This window comes from Aotus nancymaae, unplaced genomic scaffold, assembly GCF_030222135.1.
Source record: "Aotus nancymaae isolate 86718 unplaced genomic scaffold, 86718_ANA_hifiasm-v0.15.2.pri h1tg000057l, whole genome shotgun sequence".
In the NCBI taxonomy this organism is placed as follows: domain Eukaryota; kingdom Metazoa; phylum Chordata; class Mammalia; order Primates; family Aotidae; genus Aotus; species Aotus nancymaae.
In genome coordinates this window covers 39,238,049-39,256,046 of record NW_026988471.1, presented here as the reverse complement: position 1 = coordinate 39,256,046, position 17,998 = coordinate 39,238,049, and the positions used below count along the sequence as shown (strand labels likewise).

At 41.3% G+C, this 17,998-nt stretch overlaps 1 protein-coding gene across 24 annotated transcripts in view; it reads left to right on the top strand.

The window, feature by feature from the left end:
* The window catches only part of SLC8A1 (solute carrier family 8 member A1), a 388,523-nt gene that overhangs the window by 44,087 nt on the left and 326,438 nt on the right, over positions 1–17,998 (top strand). For 4 of the 24 annotated variants that reach the window (XM_021670776.2, XM_021670779.2, XM_021670773.2 and 1 more), the window contains exon 1: positions 15,136–15,237. The exons of 14 other annotated variants lie outside the window; for them this stretch is intronic. The gene's annotated coding sequence lies outside the window, so the exon portion shown is untranslated. Of the gene's footprint in view, positions 1–15,133; positions 15,238–17,998 lie in introns of those variants that run through there. 6 more of the 24 variants (XM_021670782.2, XM_021670780.2, XM_021670769.2 and 3 more) reach the window with 4 other exon arrangements.

The following is a 17,998-nucleotide window of genomic DNA, read 5'->3' as shown; positions in this document are numbered from 1 at the left end:
TGGTAACGAAATCGAGTTCACACACATCAGTGCTCCAACACAGTCTCAGCTCTATGCAAAAGGACAGCATTTTCAGATAGGCAGCTTGGGGTTAATAGTGGAGTCTTTGGACAGGTAAAAATTGAAGCTGAGCAACCCTTCTGGGAGTCAGATCCGTATGCTAAGAGGCATCATAAGCACTGTGCTCTAACCAGCTTAGCCTCCAGCCAGCCTTGGGTATCCTCTCCAGTCCTCTCTACAGAGGCTTTAATTAACTGTCCCCACTGGTGTGCACCAGGTGGGATTTCACTCTCAAGTGAATCCATCTTTTAAAGCTCTTATGTCACTTCTCTTCCTTCCTCTGAACATTGTGTTTTTAAATAACCCATTCCTGCAAGGTATATAATTTACTAATCTCGATGTCTAGGCACTTTTATATTTAATGCTCTCTTGGCTATTTCTAATGGGTTGATGTCAAGTAATTATATGTAGTTTTTCAGGTGTGTAGATATGTGAATGAAAAAATTAAACAGTATCTATTGAAAATACAGAGTCCAAGTCACAATTTTCAGCATCTATGCTCCTTAGGGAGAAAAAAGAGGACACATTCAACTAACCAACATGAATTATTAGGTATTATAATATGCACAGCATGGGCCTGGGTACTGTGTAATGCAAGAGGGTAAAGAATCATATTTCCTGTCATTTTTGAGCACTTTATACTTACTTCACTACAAGAGCCTCATAATATAGAAAGAAGAAGATTAGTACTCTCAATTTGCAAGGGAAGCAAGGCTCAGAGCAGTTGTGGATTTACCAGCACCTAATTAGTACCAGAACTGAAACTACATATTCTTTTCATACACTTCAGACTTACGGCAGACAGCTGACCATCTTATTGGATGCAAAAGCTATAGAGGCCCTTTAAGTCATGTTTTAATAATATTATTGAGTGTAGCCCCAGTGAAGCTTCTTTGGTGCCCCAGCTTCCTGACAGGTGTATTGTTCCAGAAAATTTTCAGTCACTTTTTATTGAAAGAGCCTCATTTTTGAAATTGACTCAGTCCTATTTATTGTTAAATGTCAATGTCATAATCAATTCAAATTTCTTTCCCAACCCCTGCCCTTGCCACAGTGAACTATCTTTTTTAACTCTAGAGAATTATAAATGTGAGAGTATCAATTCCTTTGGACTCAATTCCCCCTTTGTGTTAGTCTATTTTGTGCTGTTATGAAAACATATCTGAGACTGGGTAATTTATAAAGAACAGACATTTATTTTCTGATAGTTATGGAGTCTGGAAAGTCCACAGTCAAGGTGCTGGCATCTGATGAGGGCCTTCTTGCTGTGTCTTCACATAGCAGAAGCCAGAAGGTCAAGAGAAGACAAATATAATATCCTCACATGACAGAAGTGCAGAAGAGAGCAAATTCACTCCCCAAAATACCTTTCTATATTGGTATCAATCCATTCATGAGGGTAGGGTCCTCATAACCTAAACAATTCCAATGCAGCCCCACCTCCCAATGCTGTTGCATTGGGGATGAGGTTTCCAACACATTTTATTTGAAAAATAAATTTTAGGGGACACATTCAGATCATATAACTCCCTTTATAACAAACATGCTATCATACCTTATTCTGAAATAAAATTCAACATATAACATATTCCATGTATATATATTTAAAATTCTATATAATGACCTAACTATAATATAAAAGGGAAATAAATGGTAACATTTTATAATAAATCAATATGTTAACTAATATATAAACACTCAGATAAGACCACACTAAAAGAGATGATACAGTAATGGGATGCTTGTGCCATTATGTAGAACTACCCCAAAGGCAACAGCTATAAATGCTTACTAACAGGTAACATTGCCATCAGTGAAGTGATTTTTATCAAAATGGTGAACAACTCTTGTTAAATTCCAAGTAAAACAAAGTACAATTTTTCTTCAATATACACAGTGGTTATATTCCTGGAAAAATCAGAGTAAATGTAAGCATGTCAATATGGCATGAAGGACAATTGTCTATAGTAGGAGACTGTCCCATACATGGCAAGATGTGTTGTATCCTTGGCTCTGGCCAAATAAATGTTCGTAACAACTTTCATATTACTATGACAACCACAAAATACCCCATGAATTTTTAAGTTGCCCCCTAGGGAATGGTACAATCCTAGTTGAGAACTTCTGCTCTAGAGACTTGGAAAGAAAAGAGATACTAACTACCCTCTCACCCACCCTTTTTTCTCTATATTTCTATAGTGTTCTGGCACAGTCAGAGGCAGGAGAAGAGTAGAGCAACGCCTGCTTCTGATCAATCTCATTTATTATTTGATCAGTGTGGTTAGATCAAATACTCACCTGTCCCCACTAAGACTGACTCTTTACTCAGCATCTCTTCCAGGCACTGGGGGAACTTACATGTGACAAAATTATTCTTATAGGTGACCCCCACCAACTGGTGGCCTCACTCAAAATACAACCCATGTCCTATAGTGGAGTCCTTGGCAGGTCTGCAGCTCCAGTGTCATGCCCCCACCATAGCCCCACTTCTCAGACTGTTTTAAATACCTCTCCAGTGACAAACCTCACACCACTCTATTCCTCCTCTGTAGTCTTTCACCAACTCCAGGGACATATGGTACAGAAGAAAGCTGGAAGCTAAGATTGGGAATCAGATGCCAGTTTCTCCTTCTTATAATCTTTAAAGCAATTATTTTGGAACCTCTTCCCTTTACCTCAAAGAAGAGAAACCAGTGGGTCCTCTCCTTCACAACTCCTAACGGAGTGCAAAGTAGACTGGGTCTAATTGTTGTTTGGTTTATATGCCACAATGGAGAAATCTTAACTGCACACAAAGAGGTGGAAATGAAGGAATCCTTTAAAGTTACGAAACTTACTGTCTCTATGCTGGAATTAAACCAGTGCTGTTTTTGTTTACATTGGCTACCAGTATTTCTTCTTTAGGGAATCTCTCTGAACCTATTCTGGTTCAGGGAACTGCCTGAAGTATATATGTATGTATCTTCTTTTGGCCAAACGCAGTGACTCATGCCTGTAATCCTAGCACTTTGGGAGGCTGAGGTGGGTAGATCACCTAAGGTCAGTAGACTGAGACCAACCTGGTCAATATGGTGAAACAACGTCTCTACTAAAAATGCAAAAATTAGCCTGGCGTGGTGGCATGCATCTGTAGTCCCAGCTACTCAGGAGAGAATTGCTTGAACCCGGGAGGTGGAAGTTGCAGTGAGCCAAGATCACGCCATTTCACTTGCACTCCAGCCTGGGCAACAGAGCAAGACTCCATCTCAAATACATACACTGTGTGTGTGTGTGTGTGTGTGTGTGTGTGTGTGTGTGTGTGTGTGTGTGTGTGTATCCTGTTTAATCATCTTCCCTTGTCTGTAAGTCTGAGAGTAATTTAGAACAGCATATCAAGAAGGGATATGGGCAAAAAAAGAACAAGATTCCACGAAGCAATCTGAGAAGCAGTCTGGTGGATAATTCCGGTCATTGTGGCAATTAGTGATAATCACATGGGAGACCCCTGACAAGGCACAGCAGTGAAGGTAAAATCATGCCTAGAAAATTTGACTTAATTTGTTTTCAATTTTCCAGTTGTCAATTCTCCCCTTAATAATTAAGTTAGAAGGAATTCCCCTAAACCCTGTATTGAGACAGAGAAGTGCAAAAAGGCAGAAAAGTTTAGTTGCCGTAAGGCTATTGTTCTATAGTGAAACTAAGGCAATTCCTTAGAATAAAACAGATAAGTCATCCTGATCTTAAGAAGAACAAAAACAGGCCGGGCGCGGTGGCTCACGCCTGTAATCCCAGCACTTTGGGAGGCCGAGGCGGGTGGATCACGAGGTCAACAGATCGAGACCATCCTGGTCAACATGGTGAAACCCCGTCTCTACTAAAAATACAAAAAATTAGCTGGGCATCGTGGTGCGTGCCTATAATCCCAGCTACTCAGGAGGCTGAGGCAGGAGAATTGCCTGAACCCAGGAGGCGGAGGTTGCGGTGAGCTGAGATCGCGCCACTGCACTCCAGCCTGGGTAACAAGAGCGAAACTCCGTCTCAAAAAAAAAAAAAAAAAAAAAGAACAAAAACAAAAAATTAAGTCCTGTAAGTTCAACATGGACTTTGCTTACCTTGCAGCCCTCGCAGACACCCCCTCTCCCTCACTGGCTGCGCTTTAGAACCTCCAACCTTTCAGTTCCTCAGCTGCATCTCATCTCAGGGCTTTTGCATCTGAAGCTGCTTCTGTCCTGGGCTCTGCTGAGCTCTCTTCACTGCCTCCTTTCCTAGCCAGTGCTTAGTTGTCTTTTGGAGCTTGACAGATTCCCATAAAAAAGGTTAGCTCTCTCTCTTAGAAAATGTCAACGCCCACTCTCTGTGTCTCCCTACTGCCACTTATCACAATGTTAATTAAAAAATGAATTGTGTAACTTGGTTAATTAGTTTTCTTCCCCACGATTAAAGCCCCACGTTTTTCACTGGTGATTCCCTTATGTCTAACACAGGACCTTGCTTAATGGTCCCTCAAAAGCTACTCAATAAACAAGTGAGTGAATGAACAAATGATTTTTATCTGTGATAATACAGCTAGCAGGCAACTACCAAAATTCAAGTTTATACCCAGAAAGTTCAAGCTCATCCTTGCTGCTTTATTTTCTTTATTTGAGACTGGGTCTCACTCTGTCACTTAGGCTGAGTGCAGTGGCTTGATCTGGGCTCACTGCAGCTTCAAACTTCTGGGCTCGAGTGATCCTCCCACCTCAATCTCTCAAGTAGCTGAGATTACAGGCATGCACCACACCGGACTAAGTTTTGACTTTTTTATTGCGATGAGGTCTTACTACGTTGCTCAGGCTGGTCTCGAACTCCTGGGCTCAAGCAATCCTCCCATCCAGGCTTTCCAAGGTTTTGGGATTACAGGCATGAACCACCATGCCCAGCCTGCTCTGATCTTCTCTAATATGAGACACTGCCTCTCACAGAAAAAAAAAAAAAAAACTTGTCAGGAAATTCATTAGGTATTTTTCTAATACTAGGATTCATATATAAATCGAAACATTTATTTAAACGTTTACTTAAATTTAGTTATAATGATTAAAAATTAAAAAGTATTAAATTTATTTAAAGTAGGATTTTACTTTAAAATGACAGAATAAACATCTAAAAATCTAGCACATTCTTTTCATTTTATAAATATATCTTATAATGTCAAGTACTGTTAAATTAACACTAGATTTCTTATAATGAGGAATGTATAGTGTTTTAGTTTGTGTCAGATTAAGAGTGTCAGAAAAGTTGTCAAAAATACAAAAGGTTGGGAGGGATAACATGGGCAGAAATGCCAGATATAGGCGACTGGGGGGATGGAGGCAACAAACCACATTGCCATGTATGTACCTATGCAACATTCCTGCATGTTCTACACATGTATCCCCAGAATCTAAAGTGCAATTATATATATATATATGTATACACACACACACACACACACACACACACATGAAAAATCAGAACTGTTTATCTTTGGACTTGTTATCTAACAAATAGGATTGCTTTTAACAAAACAATGTTCTAAATATATATGATCGAAAGACAAAAACATTTGTTTAAATGTCACAATATATTAGATTTCCTTCACTGGTCTTGTATATTTCTGAAATAATAGTAAAATCTAACTTTCTAAGGGAAGTTAGAGGCTCTTTATAAAATCTATACTTTATCAGACCTGGCTTTCACTTACAGTAAATTGAAATGTCTGGTGGTTGTGCAGTGTGGGAGGGCAGAAGGAAGTTTTCATCTGCTCCTTACTTGCAAGTCAGTTCTATGTCATAGAAAGAAGACCAGATATTCTCAGATTGTTACAATCTGTTTAGAAGCATCGACACACTAAGGGGGACAGGCAGTGGGAGCAGTAAATCCACGTGCAAAGGATCAGGGGGTACATTGTTTGTAGAGAATTTAGACACAATAATAAAACCAACGAAGGGTCTGTCTGCTTTTTATTGCCACCATTCATCATCTCAGTGGTGAAAGATCCTCTCTGTCTGATAGAGAAGATTACTACCCTCCATCCCCACCTTGATATGCCAGTCTTAAAAATGATTATTTTCCTATAATAGTAACAACTTCATAGAAATTATATGTGTTCCAGTTGAAACCATCCAGAATGATATTCCTCTCAAAATGAAAACTCAGTATTTTTTTTCCAGTATTTTTTTTTAAGATTGAGCTGAGAGGTAATAGGATTCTGCTAAGAATTGGACCAAGAGAAAAATGTCTATATTCTTCCTTTTCTTCCTTAATAGTTGTTTAGAGACCTTTTACGTGAGTCTTCTTTGAGATTATTTTAATCATCTCTTCACTGGTCTCTTTGTCGCTGGTCATGCCCACTTTAACAATTTCAGACACACTGTCAAGATTTATCTTCGTAAGTACCTATCTGGCCATAGCACTCACTTCTTCAAAAAGAATTAGAGTCTAGTTTTACCTATAAGACTAAATTCCTAGAGGCCATGGATGGTGTCTGATTCTTTTTTTTAATCACCACAGCACTTAGTTCATGTCTCTGAATGGAGTAGTCAGTCACTATTTTCTGCCGGAATGACTTAAAAATTAAACCAGTAATCTGCTACAAAATATATATTAAATGATTGCCCTATAAAGTGGCATGTTCCATTAAATTGCATCATTTATTCAACATATATTTATTGATCATCTGTTACAAGTGAGGTATGCAGTTTGCCGTGTTGAGTAATTTTTCATCCAAGCTCTGCTTTTCCTTGAGCAAAATTCAGTGGGTTTTTTTGTTTTTTTTTTTTTTTTACAAAAGAAACAGGAAGAAAAAAATTTAAAACCTCTCTTAAAATCCATGAGATACATAATTCATGTATCTATTTTAGGCTTCAAATCTGATATTCATTTAAAAAACGCACAGTATATGATTTGTAATTTGCTTTAGCCTGAGTCTCTAAGTAGACTTGAAACTAAGTATATAAGACTGCAAATAAAAGACCATTGAGGTTAAATAAAATTGACAAAAACAATAGGTCGGCTATTATTTCCATGGGTATTTGCAAGTTTGCAGTTGGTGATTTTTCAATAATTAAATATTTGGCCATAGTTACAAGCCATGTATGTGAATATGTGAGTTTGTGTAAGAGTGTGTGTGTGTATATTGTGTATAGTATAATTTCAGGTAAGAATGCAGGAAAAAGGAAAAAGAGGTATGATAGACTCATAGAAAGCAGCACTGGGGCCAACATTAAGTTACACATACATGATTCCCACGGCCTCCCGGCAATACTGCCCCACCAATGCTGTTGACTATGTGGCAAGAGGTTCACCCACTAGCACGTACTTATAAAGTTGGCCATCCGGGAGCATTAATAAGATGCTATAATTTAAACCAAACAGGCACTCAGAATTCTTGTGGCAACCCTGCCTTAGAAGGAGCAGTTATTTTATGTACATCTCCCATGAACCAAAAACTGCTCTAGATGCTGAGGATTAAATGCTCAACTAGAATGGGGCCTCACAGTAATAGACTGAACTTTCTTGATCATATCCTTCACTCTGCCTATGTATCTCTGTCAGGTGAATTATATTACCCACTTTGGCCCCTTAGGGACTCAGAAAGGCCCTTAAACATTTGTAAGTCCTCTTAAATTTCCAGGAAAAGTCCTCATTTTTATATTTTGTTAAGTAGCGAAATTTGATGGAGCAGCAGAAAAGAAACTGAGTTGTGCCAGATGTAAAACAGCTTTATCACTTGTCTTTGCCACGAATTAGCTATTTGACCTTAGGCCAGTGGTTTTCAGCCCTGGCTGAACCTTAGAACCATATTAAAGACAGACCCCTGGTGGCAGTCTGTCTTTTTGGAACAACTCTTGAATTTATATAATATGAATATGCTCCTAAATGCAGTGGTACAAGTCATATGGCCATGCCTCTGCTGCTAAGCCTGATAAAGTCAGATGGCTTTGAGGCAGGAATTCCTAAAAACAAAACAAAAACGAAACAAAACTCAAGGCAGGGCAGAAACAAATTTTTGTAACAAAACAAAATACTCTCCTATATCATTGTTTCTGTTTGGGACTCTCAAAAAAGGGACAGTGGTGTCAACAGGAAATCTTCATTCAAGTCTCTGCAGAACTGACCACCTAAACTAGTACTTTCCCCAAACCTTTCTATTCCATTTTTTTTGCTTTTTTTCATTTCATAGCAGTATCTCCACATCCACATGACACCCCACAATATATTAATTTGTTTATTGTGCATGGGAGATAAATTGACCTGGGTAATATAATTCATCTGACAAAGATACATAGGCAGATTTATTTTGCTTGTTTCCTGTTGTATTTTTCACTAGAATGTGAGTCCCAGAAGAGTAGAAACTTCTACTGATGTTTTCACTGCTGTCTCTCCAGTGTCTGAGACAGTGCCTGGCCTAGTGTAGATCCTTATAAATATTTGTTGAAAGAATACATAAAGAAATGAATGAACAAATGAATTAATGGCGACTCTCAGCTGTGTTTTATTTTTCTCTGGTCTGCCCAGCTTTTTTCCTTTAATAAGAGTTGCTTGATGACCGACATTGGACATAGTCAGGAAACTTACAGGTTCCTTGAATCTTGAAAAATAATAAATAAAAATATAATAACACTCACAAACCCGATGCCTAGTGCACCCTTCTTAATAGAGGAAATAAGAGATTCTCTAACTTCTTCACAAATTAGGCCAAATAAGAGCTTATAAGTAATTTCTGAGATAACTGACCAAGGGTCAGTTTACAAACTCAAGCCTGAGGCTTGGTCAGATTGCTGTCACTGTGTGGTTCCTCCTCCTGCAATGTCACAGACAATCTGTCTGTCATCACAGAGCAGGTGGCCAGCAGAATACCAGGGTGGATATGGTGACTGTGTTAGTGAACCAGAGCCTGCACTGCAGCTACAAGGAGATGATTGCTATTAAGTTGCAATTTGCACTAGAGAGAGGCCAGAGAGTTCATCCTATAACCAGAATCCTTCTTTCCATCTCCACCAGTAGAACAGTACATGTTCTACTAATTCATCTCCCATACACCAAAAACTGCGCTAGATGCTGAGGATTAAACGTTCAGCTAGAAGGAGGCCCCACAGTAATGGACAGGATTTCTTAATTATATCCTCCAATCTGCCTGTATATCTTTGTCAGGTGAATTTTATTACCCACTTTGGCCCCTTAGGGACTCAGAAAGACCCTTAAGCCTTTGTAAGTCCTCTTAAATTTCCAAGAAAAGTCCTCATTTTTATATTCTGTTAAGTAGTGAAATTCGATGGAGCAGCAGAAAAGAAACTGAGTTGTGCCAGATGTAAAACAGCTTTATCACTTGTCTTTGCCACAAACTAGCTATTTGACCTTAGGCCAGTGGTTTTCAGCCCTGGCTGAACCTTAGAACCATCTTAAAAAACTTGAAAACAGAACAAAACAGTACCCAGACTCGACTTCTGACCAATAGGGACAGAATGTCTGAGGGTGGGACCCAACTTTCAGTATTTTTTTAAACAACCCGGTTGATACATGTATATAGCCAGGATTTGGCAAATCTTTTCATACTTTCTTTCTCAGTCTGTAAAATGAGAGTAATCATAGCTGCACCAACTAGTTCACAAGGATTTCTTACATAAAAATTAAATTGGAGATGGCAAAAAAATTTCAATGTTTACACAAACAATTTTTCCTTTATTTTGATAAAGACACTCTTAGAAATGCTGAAACAAATCCAAAGATGACTTTTGTGTGACTGGATAATACTTTTAAAAGAATGAGAAAATAGAATGCAGTTTCTGAACATTATTTGTTTGTGATTACTAAGGATTCTTTAGGTCACACTGTATGCGTCTGAATTTTTAAAGGGATGAGAGCAGACAGTTTCATTATTTCCAGACACTTCCAGTAGCAGCAGAATCAGCATCATTGAAATCATGGATTACAACACCCCTAAGTTTAGTCTATTTTCCCCTTAGGTTTCATCTTCAAGGGCTACTGTCTGGACGTTGTGGTAACCACTAAAACATTAGTAGCTCTCAGAAGAGTCTAATCAGTGACCAGCAATTGAAAATACAGCGAGGGAGCTATATATCATAACGGGTGCCTTGGAAAGGAGATTTATGGAAAAGGCTGAAGCGTAATCTCACAGGGACATTGCTTCTGAACTGGATTGTAGGGAACAACTGCCTGGTACAAAGCACCCCAGGGAACTTATCTTGAGTCCCTGTTTGATGGAGAGTCCTTAAATCAATGTTGAGGAAAGTGTGTTGTGTAAACTTAGTGGGGAAGTTTATGCCCTACAGAAAAAGTTCCAGGTTAATAAAATTAACCTAATGTGACAACCAAAATTTTAGTTGTAGCAGAATTTGTCTAAAAGGCTGTCTTTGAAAATTCTACCCTTTTTTATAATAGAGATAAGATCAAATTGATACCCAGACATAAAGGAAAAGAAATATTGTGAAGGAAAGAAGAATTCATTCCCCCTTTTAATCAATCACTAACCACACTCTGTACTTACAAAATCAGAAAGTGCACAACCAGCTTTTTTCCTTACAGAGGGGAAAAGTACTCTCCTGGTGTAGATATGTATATTTTTCTGGATTATTCATTGCATAGAACTCTGTATAATAAAAACAATAGCATAATCAATTTCAATAATGGGATGACCTGATTACATAGAATCTAATTATATAGAAATTTTAAAACTTACATTGATACCATGTTTATGAAACTTTACCAATAATAATAACAGCAATATCATTTCTTCACCAATTACTGTGATCAGGAACTATGCCAAGCATCCTATATACATTTTATCCTTCCGATAACACCTTGAAGATACTGAGACTTAAGAGGTTAAGAAGCTTCCCCAAGGTCACACAGCTGAATCTGAGAATACAACACAGATATTCTGACTCTAAAGCCTTGACTCTTAACCAATCTGCTATTCTTTTCTGACCCACTAATTAATAGCTCTAGATAACGATTCTGCCATTGAGTTACCATTGGTAAAGTTGTGGGATAGAGACTGGATATTTCCTTAATTTAATAAGGGGCAGAAATGGAAAGCAGAAGTGTCAGGATTTTGTACAAGTCCAATTCTTTAATATCAGTTGCTCAGATGTAGAACTGCAGGCCTCTGATGTCCAAAGACTGTGACGAATTCATTGGCGACTCAGAGGAAGTGGCTGATCCCACAGTAATGTAGAGAGGAGGAAGGCTGTGACTGAGTCTGCCAGGAAGGCTGCCCCCAGTCTGTGGACTGTTGCGCAGTAGCAGGGCTTACTATTGGGTGAGATACAAGAGGGGTGTTCAATTGGTCAAAACAAAACAGAGAAGTAAAAGTTTAACTGCAGAATCAAGTCTCCAGGGAGGAGGAGGAAATGCACTCAGAAGTCAACAAAGAATTCTCAAAGTCATCCCCAAAGCAAAGAACCCTCAGTCTACTCATCAGCAAAGAAAACCTAACGAACAAAACTGGGAACTCAATGATCCACCACCTGAAGTTCTTAGATATGGAAAAATGACTAATTCTAAGCTCCACTCACTAGCCAGGCTAGGGGTGCTATTATATAATAAAATTTTCTTATGTAGAAATCAGTATGAAACTGAGCCTATGAATGAGCAGATAGGTGACTGGTGATGACTGGCAGAGTGAGAAATGAAGTCAGGGATGACTAAGACTATATTAACAACCTTCAGAACCCCAAGCAATGGGAGAGACAATAGAGGTACCTCTGATTTATGTAATTCAAAGTAAAAATGAAAGGAATTTCAATAGAGTATTGTGCTTGTTTTCCCTATGATGAAAAATTATTGAATGTTTTACTAAAATATTATTTTTAAAAATCTTGGTAACCTGATCACATGTCTAATTTTTCTATAGACTGGAAAAAAATTAGGGCCTAATTCACAATATTTGCACTTGGTCTGAAAATGAGTATGCTAACTGATCCCCTGAAGGTTTCCTAGGAAATTGTGAACAACAGAACCATCTTTAGACTATATTAAATCTTAGTGATATCCCTGTGGAGTCCCCTGAATGATTGTGCCAGTGGAGACTGGTGACCCTTAATTCCAAGTCCAGAGGAAAGAATGGCAATCAATATGGAAGATTGCGATTAAGAAACACGACTGTTGTTAGAATATAAATTACCACCTTCCTCTATACATTTCTTCTTTCCAAAACCATTGACTGCAGCAGCCTCGCTTTTTCCATTCTTAGAGCCATAGTCTTCCTCAGCCTTGTGCCTGTGATGTAGCCTTTGATAATTCCTGCAATAAAAACCCACTCATGTATGACATTTAGAAGGGAGGAAAGGTTTAATTTGCCTTGGGGCCCTGGAACCATTATAAAAATGCCTTTAATGAGAAATGAAAGGCAAAGAAAATTAAGGGCTCGAAACTGACTGAACCAAAAAGGATGCTAAATCTCTAGTCATCAGGCTGCTTCTCAATAGTTATAGATAAAGAGAAGACCATTTAATGTTGTTGTTTTTTCCCCAAGAATCCAAATCAGTCTAAAAGCAGTTTCGATTTGAAAAAAAGGAAGAATCAGGAGGGCCAAGATGTAGCCCTGCAGTTTCAATGGTCAAAGTAAAAAAAAAAAAAAAAAAAGTCAAAAGACAGACTTTAGGGATCACTGGAATATAGACATTTAAAGAATAGGACTCTTGTCACTCCATACCACAAACATGCCTACAATTTCAAGAAAATCTCAGCTTTCACTGAGTGGCTCATAATGGCAATAAGAAGCTACACTCTTTCCACGAAATCTATTCCAATGAGATATGGCCTGCTCACATTTTCATTTAATGTTCTCTAGCTTCCTTCATTTAGCTGTGTCCTGTTTCTTATGAGTGGGGTCTTTAGTTATGTACCTTCCTTAGTGTCATGTAGAAGGCAGCCACTTTTCTCTCCAAGCCCCTTTCATTGAGTGTGAGCCAAATATCTGCTTCTGATACTCCCTGAAATTCAAGGACTCTATGTAATTTTTGGCAGAGGACATATTCTAAAAGAGACGGTGACCTTCCATCCCTCCCCACATGTCATTCTGTTTATACCCGCTAGTCAGCGCAGTCTATCCAAAAGTTTATGTGGGGAGGAGCTTCCAAGAAAACTTAACTTATAGCAAGGAAAGAAAAATGTTCTTAAGGAAGAGCGATTCCTGCAAATTTATAAGGCATGAAACAGCTTGGCTTATCCTCTACGAAGCCAGGGTCCATGACTGCTGGCAACAGACGCAACTAATTAGTGAGGTCCTCATTCAGACAACATCAGCATCACTTGAACACTTGCTACAAATGCAGACCCCAGGCCTACTCCAGGTCTATTGAAAAATAAACTGCAACCCCTATGTGATTCATATTCACATTCATGTTTGAAGATTACTGGTCTGGAGCAGTGGTTCTCAACCTTCATTGCAGGTAGGAGTCAACCAGGCATCTTAAAAACAAATTAATGATGCCTGGGGCCCACCTGCAGAGAGTCAGTTAATCACTTTGTGGGTGTGGCCTAGGCATGGGGATGTTTAAAAACTGGCCAGAAGGTTCTGAGATGCGTGAAGGAGTGAGAGCCACTGGCGTAGAGGCAGAAGAGGCTATTTCTTAGATTCAGCCGCTCTTTGTTGCAGAGGCAAACAGGTTCCTGGAGTGAGAAGCTCTCATTTGTGGTGACTGCCCCGTTGCACTGTAAGTACTGGGGGACATCTCCGCGAAAGAAACTTTCTGCCTGGTGCTCTGTAGGTTCCTCCTCTCACCTTCCCCAAGTAGCTGCTCCTGACCCCCACACCTTGGAAACCACACTAGTGGCCAATAGCAACTGGTGTTTTAAACATACAAACTTGGAGCCCCATTTGAGACCTACAGCGGGAGAGTCTGCATCAGCTTCTGCCTCAGATTCTATAGCAACTGACTTCATTCCCAGGTGTGTCTGATGCACAGCCAGGTTTGGGAGCCCGTGAACGCCACAGCAGGTCTAGCCTTTCGCCACGTGAAGTCATTAAGGATTTGTAAGAATGAATGAACTGTCAAGAGTGTAAAGGCCTGGTGCAGTGCTCCTTTATTAATTATGGGGAAGTGATGTATTGGCAATGATAATGCTTCTCTTGGAAAGGGCAATGAATGGTTCGTCGATTGAAGCATTAGGTCTTTCCCAACTCAAGCCTCGGCTTTTACTCCTCACTGTAGTTTATTAAAAGCTGCATAGCTTTCACAGGAAACAGCCTCTGGATCTTTATTCCCAGGTGAGCCGCATCTTTGAGGGAAATACCAACACAGAGAATCTTTCCCTATTCTTGGCGGGGGGACACCCTCCCCCCAGTATCCCTGTTTGCTTGTGTCAGCATCTGGTAGCCAACGTAGAGTTGTGCATATCTGATGCGTAGGAAAAACACAAGGTGAGGATTAAAAAATCATTGATATATGCCCAAATCCTTTTGCTAAAAGAAAGCTTCCTTTAGCAGAGGGGCAGGAAGTGGGGGAAGAAACATAGCTGGCTTAACAAAGTCAGAGGTGGGAAACGGGTAGGCGAGTTGGGGGTCAGGGTTCTGTCCGCAGATAAGGCGAAGAGGGTTCGAAAGAAAAGTTGCAGCGCCTGTGTGCGCGTGTCATCGATGGGCTGGCTGCGGGAGACAGCGCTAGCGCGCGGCCAGAACGCACTGCGGGGCCGTGTGCCGACAGGAAATCGAAAAAGCTGCTCAGCGGCAGAGGCTGGGAGGCTCGAAGGGCTCCCCACACGCTCGGTGCTCCAGAAACGCGCCGGCTGTGCCCCGACGCGATCGCCCGGGGAGGCGCGCAGGGGGTCCCTGGGCGCCCGGCGGCCGCGGGGCCGAGCGCGCGTGTGAGCGAGTGCGAGGCTGCGGGCGGGCGAGTGTGCGCGGGAGGGAGGGAGCGGGGGGAGCGCGCGCGCCGCCCGGGCCCCGGCCCTCCCAGCCTCCCGGCCTCCGCGCCTGCCTCCCGCCCGCGCGCACCGCTGTCCGCCGCCGCCGCCGCCGCCGCTCCCGATCGCGCCGGCGCTGCACGGGAGTCAGCCCGCCGCCGCCGCCGCCGCCGCCGCCGCCTGCTTTGTGCTTCCCACAGAAGATGGGAGCGACCTCTTCCTGATCGGGAGCTGTTTAAAAGGAGGGAGTGCGCCGTGTTTCCTACTAGCGTGGAGGAACGGAGAAGAATCCATTCACACTCCCCAAACCAGGTAGGATCTTAGGATGGGCAGGCAGAAGGCATTTGGTCCGAGACCCAGAACTATTTTCCATTTACTGCTCATAAGGCTACACTTCCCTCTGCTTTGGCAAACGAGCGGCTTCTAAATTGTGTGTGTGTGAGAGATGTGGTGTGTGTGCGCCTGCACATTTTTCTGGGTGTCCACGCTGCTCAGAGTGAAATTGCTCGAGCTGGTGCGTCTGGGCGTGAGGGTGCCTGCCTGGCAGTGCAGGCTGCCTGCCGGAGGAAGAAAGGGCTGCTAAGGAGAGATGCTGCACCCTGCACCGCGCTGGTGGATTCAGGGCGCGAAGAGCTAAGTCCACCCTGAACGCAGCGCTGCTGGGGATCCAGCCGTCCCCACCCACTGGACTCTTCTTCACGGCCATCCCTCCTCCCGGTAATCCCTGGGGTCTTTCCCCAAGGCCACACTTCCGAGCCCCCTCTTTTCCAGCGGGCATTGGGTGCTCATTCACCACGGACTGCGGAGAGGAGGGAGGTGTGGCGGAACAGAGAGGAGGAAGAAATGTAGGGGGTAGCGGGGAGTGGGCTGCAGGGTCCACGTCTCTGGGCACTGTGCCTTGGTGTGCTTCGGGGATTCTGCACACCCAGGCATCTTTCCCCAAGAGATTGGAAGTGAACTTTGCAGCTGCATTCTCTGCCTCTGGAGCTTTGCTGGCTCTTGGGGGAAATGCTCTGTGTTCTGAGATGTGAAGATATCCTTTTTGGCTCCTCCTTAATGAAGACGAGGGCGGTCTTATAACTGGACAGCCGGCCAAAGAAAGCAAATCCGCCCAGGCGATGCTCTTGAAAATATAGTATGTGTGCATCCTTGATTCTTTAAAACCACCCCCTGCATCACCCCCCGGCCCCCTCCCCCGCCGTGGATTCTGTTGCTGTTTGATGAATGGCTTGGGCTGGCAATTCGTATTTCCCTCTCCAGAGTGGCAGTGGTTGAGTTGAGAGCAAGGGTGATGAAATTTAACAAAGCATTTTTAGAAGAGAGTAATGTGCATGTTGTATGCAGTCACTGGAAAGTCATGCTTTGCACTAGGTATCCTTTTAAAGCCCCTGAACCTGGCTTCTCTGAAGGCGCTCTGTATATCTCCTGCTAGTCAGCTACTAGTGGTTGTGAATATAACAATACAAACTTTGTCCTGCTGGAGGTGTAAAGACTAAAAAGAGAAAAAAGGATATCAGTGGGAGGTGTAGTGGAAGAAGCTTTTTTAAAAATGACAGATGTGGTGAAGACAGTACAAGCGTCCTGATCATGGAGGAGCCTCTAGCTGAGTAGGTGGAGATTTCTGATCAGATCTGGTTAAAGGCATTGCTGGAGTATCTCCAGATAGGAGCAGTTGAACATGCACAATCCGAGACTAGTGCGAAGATTTCCCAAGGGAACGAGGGAGCCACCGGGAGAGAATTCTGAAAGTATACCTCTATTTCCCATGTCACCACCATCACACACACACACACACACACACACGGACACACACACGGTTTCTCTTTCTCTCTCAAAGCTACTCCTGCAGCTAGTCAGAAAAAAAGGAAGATGTTTCATTAATTTCAAATAAGAAGACAAAGCCGGAAGAGGGATGATTGGTTTCAGGTTCCTCTTTCAAATCCTGTGTTACTTGGATTGAGCTCTCTGGGTTTGCTAAACTTGCTTAATTGGGAGGTTAGGCGGGTGTGAAAGGAGGAAGGAAGGGAAAACTAGCTCCATCTTTGGGGCCTTGTGAGTGAGAAGGTGGGGGAGGACCCACTTATTTCTTCAAGAAGCAAGATGTGTGCTCTTAGATGGCTTTCATTTTACAAATTCTGCCTGCTTAAAGAATTCCATTTGGATCTCAGGCCTCTTTAAGATTTCTCACACCTGCTATAAAAGGAGCCTTGATTTTTTCCCTTTAAAATGGCTGTTGTCTTTTTAAAAAATGGAATGATTAATTCCTAGAAAAACAGGAACAAAAAAAACTGGGCAGAGATAAACCATTATGTATTGTTGAGCTGTATTGGGCTGCAAGGGATGTGAGAGTGTCCATGATGATCAGACTTAATCTACTCTGTCTTGAAAGCTTAACAGGGTGAAAGAGGAGAGTAATGAACTAAAATACCGTGAAGGCCATATTTCCTATTTATTTACCTATCTGTTTACTTTATTATTATATGATGGTTTCTACTGTAATGTTTCAGGTTAAGAACTAGATAGCCCTTTTGTTGACCAGGGGAAGAAAAGAGCATGGCAGTAACAGTGCTTTGACTCCCAATAAAATTACAAAAGGAAGGTGAGGTATAGTCAGTAACACCTATAGGACTATTTGTGGGAATTAGGTGAATTGCTCTATTAAGCTTATGTTTTGAAGAAAATAACATGTATTCCAAGAGAACTTCAGCATTTGTTAAAAAGCTATGTTTAACATGCTTTTGCCAGGCAAAAATAGAGTTTTATTTACTTGCAAAATAAATGCGTAATTCCTTTCCTCTTAGTATTCTGTCTATTTCTTTGACAAAATAAATGATGAGAAAAGCTCTGCAGATCCAAGGAAGTTGCAGTTCCCCTTTAAAAAGTAAGTCAAAGCATTCATTTAGCTCATAGATGTGGTTGTCTCAAAGTAAGTGCATTTTGGGACATTCATGTCTGTTTTATTATAGTGCAATTCTGTGAGTTTTTTCTTCATGATGCCTTTAGGTAGAGGGAGAATAATATATAAATAAGAAGGAGTCTGCCCTAAAAACATGGAAATAAACAAAATTGAAAC